The sequence below is a fragment of the Canis lupus genome, chromosome 8 (assembly GCF_048164855.1).
Source record: "Canis lupus baileyi chromosome 8, mCanLup2.hap1, whole genome shotgun sequence".
In the NCBI taxonomy this organism is placed as follows: Eukaryota; Metazoa; Chordata; class Mammalia; order Carnivora; family Canidae; genus Canis; species Canis lupus.
Window position 1 is genome coordinate 74,467,967 of NC_132845.1, and position 15,016 is coordinate 74,482,982.

General features: G+C 40.2%; 1 protein-coding gene across 12 annotated transcripts in view; it reads left to right on the top strand.

Annotated features, from left to right (window-relative positions):
* Positions 1 to 15,016, top strand: part of AUTS2 (activator of transcription and developmental regulator AUTS2) — a 1,131,932-nt gene that overhangs the window by 576,013 nt on the left and 540,903 nt on the right. The window lies entirely within an intron of this gene.

Here is a 15,016-nt window from a genome sequence, read left to right on the forward strand (position 1 = left end):
AGGTTATAATCCCATTATTCTCCACAACCACTCCATCACAGAGGCACTATTTTTTTTTCCATTTTTCTAATAAGGATACTGTGACTTAGAAGGATTTAAAAAGTTTGGCTAAGGTCGTATGGCTAGTAGCTGGCTGAGCCAGGATTGAACAGCCCAGTAGATGAACCTGTGCTCCTAACTACCATACTGTGATACCTCATGGGTGTGTGCCTCATGGGTGTGTGTGTGCATGCGTGTGTGTGTGTGTGTGTGTGTGTGTGTGTGTTGGGGGAGGGTTGTAGAAGAGGAGATCCAGACCTACTGACTTTTGTAGTGGGCCTTGCATGGTATATGATTTGTACTTTGGTTTATATATCATTCCATTAAGCTCAGAACATTTCTACCAGATAGATTTCTTTTTTTTTTTTTTTTAATTTTATTTATTTATGATAGGCACACAGTGAGAGAGAGAGAGAGAGGCAGAGACACAGGCAGATGGAGAAGCAGGCTCCATGCACCGGGAGCCTGACGTGGGATTCGATCCTGGGTCTCCAGGATCGCGCCCTGGGCCAAAGGCAGGCGCTAAACCGCTGCGCCACCCAGGGATCCCCCAGATAGATTTCATTATCCACATTTTACAAATAAAGAAATCAAGACTCAGAAAAGGTGCCACTTTTAACCAAGATTATGGAGCTAAGGATAATTGAGGGGCAGAGGTTGGAACCTGACAACCCCAATTCAGATGTGGCCGAGGATATCATTAAGAAAATGAACTTTCTCTCCAAGAAAGTAATTTTTGGAATGTAGAAGAAATGTAAGTTTTCTGTATATCACCCTATACCTAGTGAGGATCTGTGTTTTCTTTTGGAGTTGAATCGTTTGTTTTGCATTAGAATCACTCCTCTCTTCCAAGTCGTTGCTTACACACTGTCTCTTCTGCATGCTAATGGTTTGGGGTCATTGGTTGGTCTTCTACAATTAGCATCATTCTTTCCATTTGTTGTTTCTTGAGAGATTAATTTTCCTTTGAGTCTTAGACCCTCCTAATAGTACATCTGTTAGCCCCCTGAAGGTTGAGTGCTTCCGTCATGCCATTAGTCACTCATACAATATCCTAAGAGCATTTTAGGACAAATGTGAATGGTCGTACCCTTGGATACTAGTTCAAAACCTGGTTGTGACTGAAGGCTGTCTTTATGCCTGCTGGGACAGAGTATTGGTTGTCTCAGTTTCCTTTGCCATTACTTACATCATTTAAGAACTTCCTGGTGCAGTAAAAAGGGATTTTAATGAGACTTGTTTTTCTTCTTTTCCTGTGGCAGTAGGGGAATAGCCAGTTTTCAAATAGCTGCTTATTACTAAAAATACAGAATGGGCTTTTGTCAGGTCCTACAAAATCCTATGAATCTCCATTATTGCATGACAGAGTCTTGTGGGAGTCTTTTGGACCGCTTTGGCATCAGGTGGGCAGCATCTAAGGGCCCACAGTGACTCATGGGGCAGTCTGCATCTCAGTATTGTTTGTGAATGTGTTTTAATGGGCAAGGCCTTCCCACCATCGCATTTTCCTGGCTTGTCTTCTTTTCTTTTTACCTTGGCTCCACCTTTGGCTTAGCTGGATGGCACCAGTTTCACCAGAGTCCTTTAGAATGGAAGCCAATCACATGAGGTCTCCCTGACAGTTTATGGCTTAGAGACCATTGGAACTATTTTCTGGGTGGCTAATGCTTGGTTGTCCCCAGCCAGATCTGTACTAGTAGAGAAAATGCACGGTCTGTAAGTCTGTGTGTATTTCATATTGTCACAGACACATCCTTGAGTCCAAATAAATATGTTTCTACTCTCCTCCTTGATTTTAGTGCTCAGTCACACAGACTCTGAAGAGTAAGTTTCAGTTCTTGCAGACCAAGAAGGGGGTTCAGAAATAAAAGGGAGTTCAGTTCCTGCAGACCAACAAGGGGGAACAGCTGTGGTTATCCAGAGATGTCACAATGTGCTGCTCTGCTCAGACATTTTTAATACCTGCACATTTTAGCTTTCCTGGGCACCTCCAGCAGTATCACCTACGAGCTTGGCAGACTAGAGAAGCTCTCAAACCCATTTATTACTTCCTGTAATAAATGGGCTATTTTTCAGACATATGGGCTACTTTTCAGACATTTTCCAAATATCTCTTGCTTACGTTTTCACAGCTCTGGCAAAGGGGTGAACTGGACCCACATACCCAACTTGAAGAGCAGGATTTCTCCAGGAACAGGAATGTGAGGAAGGCACTTAGCAGGACCGGAGCTCCTGCTTCTGAAAATTGATCTCTAAGCTCAGTATAAATATTCTGATCTAGAGGCAATTATAGGACCCTGACAGCAAACCTTCCCAGCTTGCCACCAGCCTTGGTTAACCTTCACTGTAACTGCTGGGATGGGAGCTTTGGTTGTGCAAGAAGAAGATTGTTTCAGGGTGGTATTTTATCTCCTAGTCCCAGACACTGATCTAGCTTGAATGCTCAACATAATCCTTTTGTGTACCTCCCACAGGCTGCAGTTCTGTAGCATGGGTAGTGGTCAGAGGAGCTCCAATGCCAGAACAAATGGTAATGCTAGCAGACCAGAGCAGGAGTTGTATCTGCAATGTGCCTCACAAAGGAGACTTTCTTTGCTCCTCCTGGTACATGTGGTAAGCATAGAAATTGTTTATTGTGAAAGTCTTTCAGCCACAGGTCTAAGGCGTAATTGTACCCTCTGGGTAAACCAAAATAAATACCAGGCTAATAAACTTAATATTTCTAAAAATAAGTTATCCTATTGCATCTCTGTAAAAAGAAAAATAGGAGAAATTGCTGTGTGTTCTTCTGCTCTGATGAACTTCCATGCCACCCTGTCCCAGTTCAGCCTTAGAGTGGAAGAAAATACTTCACCGTTTGAAGAAGAATGATAGTACACAATCCAGTCTTTTAGAAGGAGAGGAAGGGAAGTAAGTTTTGGTGCTAATTTTGGAATTTTCTTAAAACACGTACACACAATCTTGTTTTTTCCCCTGTAGGCTGATGATAAATATGTTCCCTATATTCATTCCAAAAGATGTCTTCCATCTAGGGTTCCATTCATTTTTAATGTGGTCACGATCACCTGGTCCTCTTGCTGGCTTTTCCCACCCCTTTCTTTGCCCTTTTGACTGTCCCTTGGTCCCTCCTCATCTCCATTTATCTCACTAGCCCTTGGCTCCTCCTGCCTCCCTGCCCAGTCTGGACAAAGTGTAGGAACTGCAGCCCATGTTCTGTTGGCACTCTAGCTCACATCCTGTCACTGACCCCACTCCCTCCTCACTGTCCTTTCTCAGAGACTTCTCCTCTGTTTTTATCTTACCATCCATGTCCTTAAATATGGGCAGCCCCGAAGACTCTGGTGACTATTCGTGATTATTTTTGCTCTATTTTATTAAATAAAGGTGTGAAAAATAACGTAATGAACACCCATGTACCCGTCACTAAGTTTGAAAGGGTAAAACATTTCCAGTCCAATTGAAGCCCTCATTCATTGTGATTCTGATTACAATCTCCTCTCAATGCCCAGGGGTAATAATCACAGTCCCTAATTTGTTGTTCATATTAAGAGTTTCTTTATACACAGTCCATATTTGTGAATCAGTAATACTATGCAGTATGTTTATATTTTGAAAATTTGCTTGTGCCTATCTATGCACTTCGGTGAATTTAAAAATGGAACATTATGTTTATGAGGTTAATTCATTTGCTCCATTTTGTTCTTCTACTACTTATGATATTCTAGTTTAGGACTATGCCACCATTTATCCTATTTATATACATTTAGATTGTTTTTAAGATTTTGCTGTAATGAACAATGCTGCTCCGAACATTCTTATACATATCTCCTTGCACACATGTTCAGTTGTTCTTTCAGCAAATTGTGTTAAAGTCCCTGTGAGTGCTTGACCTGATTGAGGAGAAAAAGTACTAGAGTGAGGGCCTTATTTTCCAGCCTATACCTAGGAGAGGACTCGGGGGATTCTGCTGCAGGAGCCTCTTCCTGTCTCCTTCATGCTCACCGCACCTCTCCTGGTCATCTTTCACACTCCTATTAGTGTTACCTTCTTTTTTTTTTTTTTTTAAGATTTTATTTATTTATTCATGAGAGACACACAAAGAGAGGCAGAGACATAGGCAAAGGGAGAAGCAGGCTCCTCACAGGGAGGTGATGCAGAACTTGATCCCGGAGCCCCGGGATCATGACCTGAGCCAAAGGCAGATGCTCAACCACTGGGCCACTTAGCATCCTTAGTGTTACCTTCTTAAACAAAGTGTAATCTTCACTGTTAACACCCCAAATGTTCAGTGGCTCCCTGTTGCGCAGTGATGAAACCAATACTCCTCAGCTTCCTGTTCAAGAAACATCCTCACCTAACCCTTTTTGGTCCTTGTACCCATGTACACCTCACCCGTACACCATCCCCTCCCTGTGTCATTCCCCTTCCATGCCCCTCAGCAATGTCTCTGTACCTCTAGTTGTCTTTCCTGTTTTGAACTTTATCCAGGATGGTGACATTCTACACAGTTTTTAAGACCCTAGTGAAGGGATCCCTGGGTGGTGCAGCGGTTTGGCGCCTGCCTTTGGCCCAGGGCGTGATCCTGGAGACCCGGGATCGAATCCCACATCGGGCTTCCGGTGCATGGAGCCTGCTTCTCCCTCTGCCTATGTCTCTGCCTCTCTCTCTTTCTCTCTCAGTGACTATCATAAATAAATAAAAATTAAAAAAAAAAAAAGACCCTAGTGAAAATACCTCCTTATCCATGTACCTCGGACACCCTTGTCTGGTCCTAAATTTATATTACGGATAGCTAGGTATACATTTGCTTAGCTGATTGTGAGCAGGGACCATATGCTAATTGCTTCATACATAGTAGGACCTCATTAATTAAAATAATACTAATAATCACATTGAATTGACTGGACCATTTGGTTCTCAGCCTTGCTGTTAAATCTTTTAATGCTACCACCCCTGGGAGGAGGGAGCAGCAAATGTTTTAATTCTTCAATACATTTTTCAAACATTTCTGTTTCCCAAAAGTGCCTGTAACTTACTAACAAGGCAACCATCCTTAGCAGGACTATTTTCACTTCAAAGTGGGACAGGGTTGAGAAAACTGATTTTAGTAGGAGAGGTGGCCACTTGGTAAAAAAAATAAGACCCCTCTTCACAGGATCACCTCAGTGGGATCTAACGAAAGCATATATCAGGCAGCCTCATGGCAGTCTCTTGGTGAGACCCTTTCTGCCTTTTGGGTAGTAGTACAGGTTGATGACCCGTCACTAGCAATGCCCTTCAACTTATCTCCTGCTTCCAGGGAACAAGGCAGATTACAGCCATTGTGAATAAGGGAAGCCTGAGTCCACTGTGTCCACGACTCCATCTTGAAGAAAATGGGAGAAATGAGACCAGTGGTTTGATAAATTATATCAAAAATAGTTCCTTCATGCTAATGGAGTGTGAAGAAGCTGATGTACTGGAGATGATCTATAATATTTCATATTTCTCAGAGGAGAAAAATGATAAACTTGATGATGTGTGATTTATTCATGTTTCTCCAGATGAAGAAAAAAATCCTAAAGTCAACTGCCTGTTTCTTACTCCCAGAAGCTGGCTTGTGGATTTTACACTGGGATTGGAGGCTGGACTTGTTTAGAGAAATGCCTAGAGAAACTTTGATTAATCACCAGACCTTTGGCAGTTGGTCAGGAGAGGGTAATTATGCCAGCATTGTTCCTATTTTATCATCACTGTTTTATGGCTCTACACCACCAGGTGACAGATGTGTTAATTATTACGTTTCTTATCCAGGACTTCTCTTCTCATGGCTTTGGCCCTTAGTCCTTCCCTGCAGCTCAGCCCTGGACAGCGGTAACTTCTGCAATCAAAGTACCGCTCCTTGGAAAACATGCTGAGAGGGACATGGTTATCAGCCCTGCTGTGTGCAGACTCTAACCACAGGGGATCTGGTTAATTCCCTTCCCTCTTCCTTCTGCCTATCACCCTTTGGGTCAAGTGCTGCTCAGAGCCAGAAGCTCTACTTGCTTCTTTAATAACTGAAAATGGCACCCCTGGCCTGGGCCGTTTCACTCTAAATAGGCCCCTGGAGGAGGTTAGAAACAGAGGTTCGTCTTAGGCAAAGCGATTTAGTAGGTAAAATTGTCCTTGTTCTTTTTCTTTCTTTTCTTTATATATTTTCCCCTGCTACTCCTTCCCCTATTGGCCAAGACCATAATAGGACTCTCCTTACACATCTCCTACCCACCTTGCCATTTCTTTACTAGATTAATCTGTCCCCTAATCATAGGCCACCTGCCTATGATTGACCTGCCTATTCATTGACCAAGAATATAGTTAATATATTTGGTAATTTTATTTTCGTGATTATGTTATGGATACTAAAGGCTTAAGACTGACCTTTATAAGATAAATGATTTGCATTTTAATAAGACTTTTGGAGACTCCTTATAAAGGCACAGTAGAAGGATACCATTCGTGGATGTGGTAGAGAGAAAAGAAGGCCCTCCAGAGAGTCTGGGGCATGCTTTATAAAGTGACCATTTTCTCCATGTTCTCAGGATCAGCCAAATGTTACATCTCTGAGATTATGGGTGCCCATCTGCCAAGATCCTTTTTCTGGTCTCAAACTATACATTCAATTTTTTTAAATCTGCTATAGTTCCATTTATAGGCACCACATTGGTGGTTTCAGGAAAATAGATTTCATTGTATAAATAGATTTCAGGTTCTTCTAGTGATTTAGAAATCGTATAGACATCTTGGAATATGATTTATAGATAAATAATGGGGTTCAGGACATTTCCCCCAAATACGGTTCCTTGGCATGTTAAATGTTTCAAGCTGGAGGAATTTGAGAGTGGTAGGAGCAAAAAGGACTTCTGACCTTCCCCCAAAGTGTTTATAGAGCCTCATATGAGAGATATGATAAGCACTTCCTGTCACTGGGGGAAAGGAACTTGCTTATCCCTCAAGAAGGAGGGACTCCCAGAACTGACCTTGCTTTGTCTCTACCAGTTTACTGTACTTAGCTCATACCCTTTGTCCTGTCACATATATTCATGGCTTCTTACTCTTCATCCAACCTAGCTTAACCACTTTCTGCAGGCCTTCACTGTGTTCTGAGGGCCCACTTGTCATCTACAACTTACAGTGAGATTTGTATGATTTTCTCTTACTAATCTCTTTTTTGATGAGAGCCCCCACTGAGAATTTAGCAGGGCAAAAGGAAAAGATATTTTTCCTCCCTTATAGTTTGTGACAACGAAAAGGGGCAGTGAAAAGGCTGGGACACTCCACTTGCACCAGAGACTACAGTTGAGGTCCAAGACAACTGACAAAAAGCCAGGAGAAGGTAAGAAATTCTTACCATATCAGTTTCCTGGATCTCTGGCTGTGGTGTTCCGTTGAGAGAGAAAGGTAAAATTTTTTCTTTGTCCCTTCCTTTCTGAATTCACACAAGCAAGAGAAAAACCTTGTGTAATGAATGCATTTGTATGTTCTTTTCTTATTAATTTGTCTTTTGTTATAAGGGCCCCAGCCAAGAACTTAGAGAATTTGTCTTCTCTACAGCAATCTGTCTGTTGATACCCTTTCCCTGAGAGTTTATGTGGCCCTCTTATGTCTCCTGTCTGATTCAGGTAAGAACCAGCAAGCTGTGACTTGCAGCCCCATCATTTGATGGTTCCCATGAAGTAGAATCAGAATGTTGTGATAGTGTGATCCCATATGACAATTATTAGAGGTTTAGAATGGATTCTAGAGAGAGGTAATTATCAGAACAAATCTGGTCCAAAAAATTCTATCTTCTAAAACTGCCTCTAAAAAAAATAAAAAGTGCCCACATACACATAAACCAGTTTTGTTTGTTTCAACAGAAGGTTCATTCTCTTGGACTCTGGATACCTGGTTTTGAGTATTAGGTTTTATTCTTGTAATTTAACTGCTCTGTGACTTAATTTCCTCATCAGGAAATTGTGGTGGCATTAATGCTAAATAATGAAAGTGTAAGTTATATTTTTGCCTCAAGTGCCATTTAAGTGATACTGTATTTAATTTACTATTGTAGGAGTAATATTGTAAAAGCATTTAATTTGGTTAATCATTTTCTCTGTTGACTTCTTTGTGGATGTCATCTTCAGCGTTTATTCACAGTCACACAATTCTTAGAACTTTACGTGGTGGATAAAATCCCACAGAACAATATATTAGAGGCAGTATCTGCTGCCTCGCACAGCTTGAGGAACCCCCCCCCCCCTCAGTTTACATGAAATACTCACTAATTAACCATGGAGTATGGGGAGTGTTCCTCTAGCAGTTCCCTAGCCGAAATAGCTTGGGGCCGAAGAAAGCTTCACAAACACACCTATAATCTAGTTATGCCATTTTGTAACAGCTGAATGAACTGAAATTTAAAGAAGGAAATTTAATAGAACATAGAACTCAGTGGGTGTATTTAATGGAGAAATAATCTATTCCAGTTTGACCAGTGAGGGTGAGTAGTCGAGGGAAGTTCAGAAGACTCCGATTTTCTTTAAGAAGTCTGTCATTTTCTTCTGTCACTTCAGCCTACTGGTGATTTATCAGTTCTTCCATCAACAACTTTTCTTTGATTTTTTTTTAAAAAACCTTATTTTCTTCCTTCCTTCCTTCCTTCCTTCCTTCCTTCCTTCCTTCCTTCCTCCCTCCCTCCCTCCCTCCCTCCCTCCCTCCCTCCCTCCCTCCCTCCCTCCCTCTTTCTTTCTTTCTTTCTTTCTTTCTTTCTTTCTTTCTTTCTTTCTTTCTTTCTTTCTTTCTCTCTCTCTCTCTCTCTCTCTCTTTCTTTCTTTCTTTCTTTCTTTCTTTCTTTCTACAAAGCATATTCAATTCAGTATAGTTATCATGCCTGATCTTAAAAAGAAATCCTGTTGGTTCTATACTTCTTTTTTTAAACAAGAGTAGCCACAGAATATAGAAAGTAATTTCCAAACTGGCTCCAGAGGAGGCAAGTGCCACAGCTGGAGGGAAAGCCTGTGCAGGAGGTAGGGAAGGCTTTCTGGACTGTCTGCCGTCGAGAATGAGAATTTCTTCTTCTGACTCTCCATTTCTTCTGGACGTGAGGTGTCCTGTCTTTTCCCTTCTGGCTAGCCAGAGACAAAATTTTACCTATTTTAAGGTTTGAGGCTTTTCCAACCTTCTAATTTTTGGTCCAAAAGCTGTCTGATACCAAAGAAGAGAAAAAATTCCCTTGTATTGATCTGGTGGCTACAGACAGGGTGCCCTCTGGTATGTTTGTCTTCCAGAAGTTAGAGGTATGCATCTGAGGAAACCAAACCCAGGGAAGATCCTTTTCTTACAATATTGAATTTCTTTGTTGTGACTGAGCTGGATGCGTAAACAGATTTTGGGGGATGCTTCCATTATTTCAAGGCTATATTTTGAAATAATCTATATTTCCTCCAGAACTGTTCATCTTAATTATAGTTCATACATGAAAGTGAGATTCATGTGGCTGCTACCAAATGTGACTATTAGGTGCTTTTGAAATAGTTAACTGTGTGCTATCTTTCACTACAGTTATTTATGTATCTGTCTCTTCCATTAGATTTTAAATTTCTTGAAATTTTATATCCTCCTTGTTTAGCACAGGGTGGCACAAAGTAGGCCCTTCATAAATTGATAATCACTAACTTATGTGTGGGCATTCATTTCAACACTGTTGACACTTTCTTATCCAGGGACAGCAAATAATTTAAGGTATAAAAGTCAAAAGTTTGGATTTGGGCCCAGATGATATTAAGCTACTTTTTCTGACAGTTATTCATAATAAAATCAAGCCCCTTGGAAGTCTTTTCTGGTGTGCAAGGCCACTTGTCTTACTCTTTGTGATGGCAGGAGGACATGCATCAGGTTATCTAAAGATTGAATGGATTATTGAATTTGTGGCTTGCAAAGAAAGAAGAGCTAAAGCAGCCATTTAGGGTTGAAGATCAGTCAGGAAGACATTTCATTCTACTTTCGGAGGTGATATTAGGATGAGCTTTTCAGAAGCATTCGTAAGCTAAAGTCAAGCCTATGTAGTATAGACCTTCACATCTTTCCATATGTAGAATCAAAGAATCACAAAAGCTGATTCATACCTGATAGGAGTTTCACATTATTCTTGGAATAGGTCATCACTAGTGGCATAGGGGAACTGAGCCCCTGCTGCCCAGCAGGAACAGCATGAGAGTGGGCATCTAGACCTAGAATTTGTTGAGGAAAAAATATTGTACTAAGTATTAAAATTTTACATGAAAGCAATAGATAAATGTTTTAGAAAATGCAGATTTCCATAAGAAATACTGCCCATCCTGAAGGAGGAGATATTTTGGTATGGATTGGGCACACCTATCAGGTTTTAATAAGCTCTCTTTTCTGCATAGGATGAAGATCTTTTTACTCTTGTAGAATTGTTTTCGTGTGCTAGTAGAGTGTTGGTTGTTATTATAGTTTGTCTTTTTGCCTGTATTTGTTGCTTACTGCCATTTCTGAACCAAGACATAAGCTGTGCAGCTACTGCAAAGACAGATAATAATATAATGATTTCTAATACTCATACCACACTTAAAATGTATAATTTTAATAACTTTATTTAACCCTTAGAGTAATTCTGTGAGGTAGGTACTTTTATTATCCCTGTTTTCCAGATAAGGAAACTGAGACAGTAGAGGTTAAATAACTTGCCCAAAGTCTTGCAGCTAGTAAGTGGTAGAGTCAGGATTTAAACTCAAGTATTCTGGCTCTGTAAACACTAATCTATATACTGCTTTTGCAAATCTTATTTCAGCTTGACAATGAATTTAATAGATTAGTAGGAGATCAGTAGGAAAGCCATTCCAAAGAGTTTAAAAAGTTACATGGACTTGAGAATATAACTAGTGACAGTGACGAGTTTCCACTCCATTTTATCTGTAATGTTCTACTCTCAACATGATAGTCACATATGCAAGTATTTGTGTGGTGTTTAGGGGCAGTTTATATTTTCAGAATAGCTGTGATTTTAAGTTTAAAAATAGTGTTTGTGGGATGCCTGGGTGGCTCAGTGGTTGGGCGTCTGCCTTTGGCTGGGGTCGTGATCCAGGGGTCCTGGGATCAAGTCCCGCATCGGATTCCCTCAGGGAATCTGCTTCTCCCTCTGCCTATGTCTCTGCCCCTCTCATGAATAAGTAAATTAAAAAATATATATAGTTTTTGTATCATCTATAGTGGTATTTAGGATAACTTTAAGGAAACATTAATCATTTTACACTTGATCTAAAACACATACACACACATACATATATATGATATCATACCAGACATATGTAAAGAAACTAAGATAATTACCTATTAAAAATAGTTTATTGTGGCTTTTTTTTTTTTTTAAGAGGTGAGGTGCAGAGGGAGAGAGAATGTCTTAAGCAGGCTCCATGCTGGGTGTGGGGCCTTGAGGTGGGGCTTGATCTCACCACCCTGAGATCATGACCTGAGCTGAAGCAAGGATTGGATGCTTAATCAACTGAGCCATGCAGGTGCCCTCATTTATCTTGGCTTCTGATTACGATATTTACATGAAATTTTTTTTTTCCCTTAAGACTTATCTTTTGGGTGCACATAGACTGGATTCTGCTTAAATATCCATTTGGCCAAGTCTTTCCTTTGTGATTAAGAGGCCATCTTGTGAAAAATGAGACTACAGTAAAGCAGTCATTCCAGCCTTGATTTTCCATGAGGGAAGCTTTGTCACCACTACCTATTTCTGACATTAAAATTATCTGCATTTATTAAAGTTTATGGATTCTTAGGCTGCATATATTTCCAAGCACTATTCTGTTGATACCAGACATCTAAGAATCAGCATGTGCAATAATGAGAGGAAGAAGAAAATAGATCATCAGACTTGCTCAACTGGCCTTGTTTTGAAATCACATCAAAAAAGAAAGCTGCTCGTCCTTGTGCCACGTTAACTCGAAGATATCTTTATAATATTAATGGGCATTGTGCTGTTGGCCCACCATTACTCCTGCCAGAATGACTTTCTTGTTTATCTAGTAAAGGGAAGGGTCTAAGCTTTGAGCATGTAATAATTCACTTGATAAAATCCAGGTTTTTGAAAAACAAGTCATATTAAAAAATAACCCAGAATTAGTTAACAGGTGATAAATGTTTCATTTACTTCCGTATCCCATCACATTCATTAGTAATGGTGATGCACTGACAATTATCAAATGCTGTTATGTGCCAGGCACTTGCTAAGTGCTTCTAAATGGAGAGGAGTAAAACATGCGCACCTTTGTTTTATTGAGAGTAGGATTTTATGATTCCACAACTGCTGCCTGAGTAAGAGCCAGGCTTGAAAGGCCAAGTATTTTATAGGAAGTCTTTGAGGAGGAAGAGGAGGACAAGTGCTCTGTGAGGGGCCCAGAGGCTACAAAGAGTGACAGTACTCTGAGATCAGGGAGAAGATAAGTTGTGACACCATCTTCCTGGGAGAGGGGAAGGGGTTAGATTCGTGGAAAGAGGTCTAGGAAGACATATGCTAAGGAGCAAAAGGGAAGGAAAGTTCCATCTGGAGAGTGGAAGTTGAGTTAGCTATGAGCCCATCTGAAATCAGCTGCCCATCAGGTATGAGCTTGAGAACAAAACTGTAGTATTGGTGACTGTACCATGAGTCTGGAGGATGTTGAAGGCTTCTTTAGAATTTTCTGAAGAACTTTGTACGAGGAGGATCCTCAGCATACTCTACGTATGAACTGTGCATTCTGTTGCTAGGGAATTCCACCATTTGGACATAAATGGAAGTTCTTTTTCCTCTATAAACTAGTTGTCTAAAAGTTCAGAGAGATATTTCTCTTTATCTGTAAAAAAGGAAATGTGCCCATAGAAAATTTTGAATAAGCCAGAAATTTCCAAGAAACATTTAAGAATTGTAGCGAGAACTGCCAGGATTGCTCAGTATCCATGATTACCCAGAGCAACTGATGAAAGAAGGACCATGAGCTGTATGTACCAGAGATGATATCAGTGACTCAAAAGGAGAACTGCTTGCATAGGCCCACACCTCATTTCTCAGGAGAGAGTGCCTATAAATGACCCTACCAGTTCTAATTAGATGATAATTAAAGCAAAATCATGTGAGTCAAAAACTGAAGAGGGACATCCTATGGCCAAGACTGGATAAATAAGAGTTTGAGAAAGAGGACAGGAAATCTCAGCAGAAAACTGGGATTGTAGATTTTTGCTATGTAAACCAGATTCCCAACTAGGGTGCTGAATTTTGACTAGGAAATGTTTGATTGCCAATTTCCTTAAGAAGGAGAGGTTCTTACGCACATAAGGTTTGAAGCCAGATTAATGCCTGTGATACCGTTTGGGGGATAATCAAGATATCTTTGTGGATGGCTATTTTGTGTGCCTGGGTCTCAATTTCTGTATTTGTAAGATGGGTACAAACATAGCTGTGACATATTAAATGAGATAATGTATGCAGTGTTCTTGGCACTTAACAGTTGCCAGCCTCTCTCTTGAGCCCCTCAGAATTTCTTTTTGTTCATTTCTTGGTATTGAGGGAGAGAGAAGAGTTCTGACCTATAGATAACCTGAGATATCAGCTTTATTTTTTGAAAATGCTGATCACCTAGACACACTGAGTTTGCTGGTATCCATTTGTTGGCCGTCTGGTGAAACCACCTTCTGTAGAGCAGTGTGTGTCAGCATGAAGGGGTTATTTGTGATCACAAGGTTGATTGTGATTTGAGGAGGATCATGTTAAGAATGAATAATAGCTGGATTGCTCATGATGCTTCATCTTAGAATGTTTACATTATGAGATCTAGATCACTTCTGATCCCAAGAGGCTACAGGGCCAAATGTTTGTTATGCATCTAATAAATATCACAGTAAGAAGGAGTATTGCTTTTCCAGCCTGGCACCTTTTTCCTGCTATCATTTCCCTTTGCACATTCTACCATACCTGAGGTTTTAGCCAAAGATACAGTAATAAGTGTTGATTAGTATTTAATGAAATTAAAACCTTTGCTAGTAAAGCCTTGTAGAATTTCTTTTGCCGAGGTGGACATTTGAATAGAATGAGAAATACTGTCCATTAAGGAGAAAAGGGGTACGTTTGTTTTCTTTTAAATATGATCATTAGTATTAAAACTTTTTCCTGCCAGTTGGCATGTTGCTCTCCTAGCAGCTGTTTTAAATTCCTTAATTGTCTATTGCTACTCGGTGATCATTTCACAAATTTCTTCACTGGTGCATAGTTTTTGCTGAACCAAATTCTGACAGTGGGGGTGTCAATCTCATAGGCTGGGCTGAGCTGAGTTCTAGTTACCCTTTTCCAGTACTGAGATAAGCTCTCATTAGACAGTGTATTGTCATGGAGCGCTAGTTCCCTAGGTCTCATTGGAGGTGATTACTGGGGAAATGGGAATCTGCAGAAGCTTTGGGTTGCCAGTTGTGTTACTTTTCTTTTTACGGATGTTGCTTGAATTCTGTTTAACCCAATATAGCTTTTTTAATGCTTACAAAGGAAAAGGAGTTTACTCAAGGACTTACAAGGTGCACACTCTTATGTTATCTCACTGCTTGTAATTTAGCTCAGAGTGAAGAAATTAAGCATTTTCACCATAGTATTTTCATTCTTGTATCGTTAGCCATTTCACACTTTGTTCTGTGTATATTTTCTGTTGAAATACTGTAAAACGTGTCTGTAAGGTGATATATACCCTTGAGATTAGATGATCTGTTCTTTCCAGAAACATCAACACAGCATATTTTTCAGGCATTAGGTTTAACTATAGTATGTTGAAGCCTTATTCAATTGGATATCAGATATTGTGCTTTTTGTTAGTATGGTGATATGTCACATTATATATGATGGTTCCATAATGTGATCCACTGCTTTCCTAGTGATGTGAAAGCTGGTAACACAAGCCCAAATTTTTGTTTATATATCAAATTAACACCTTTC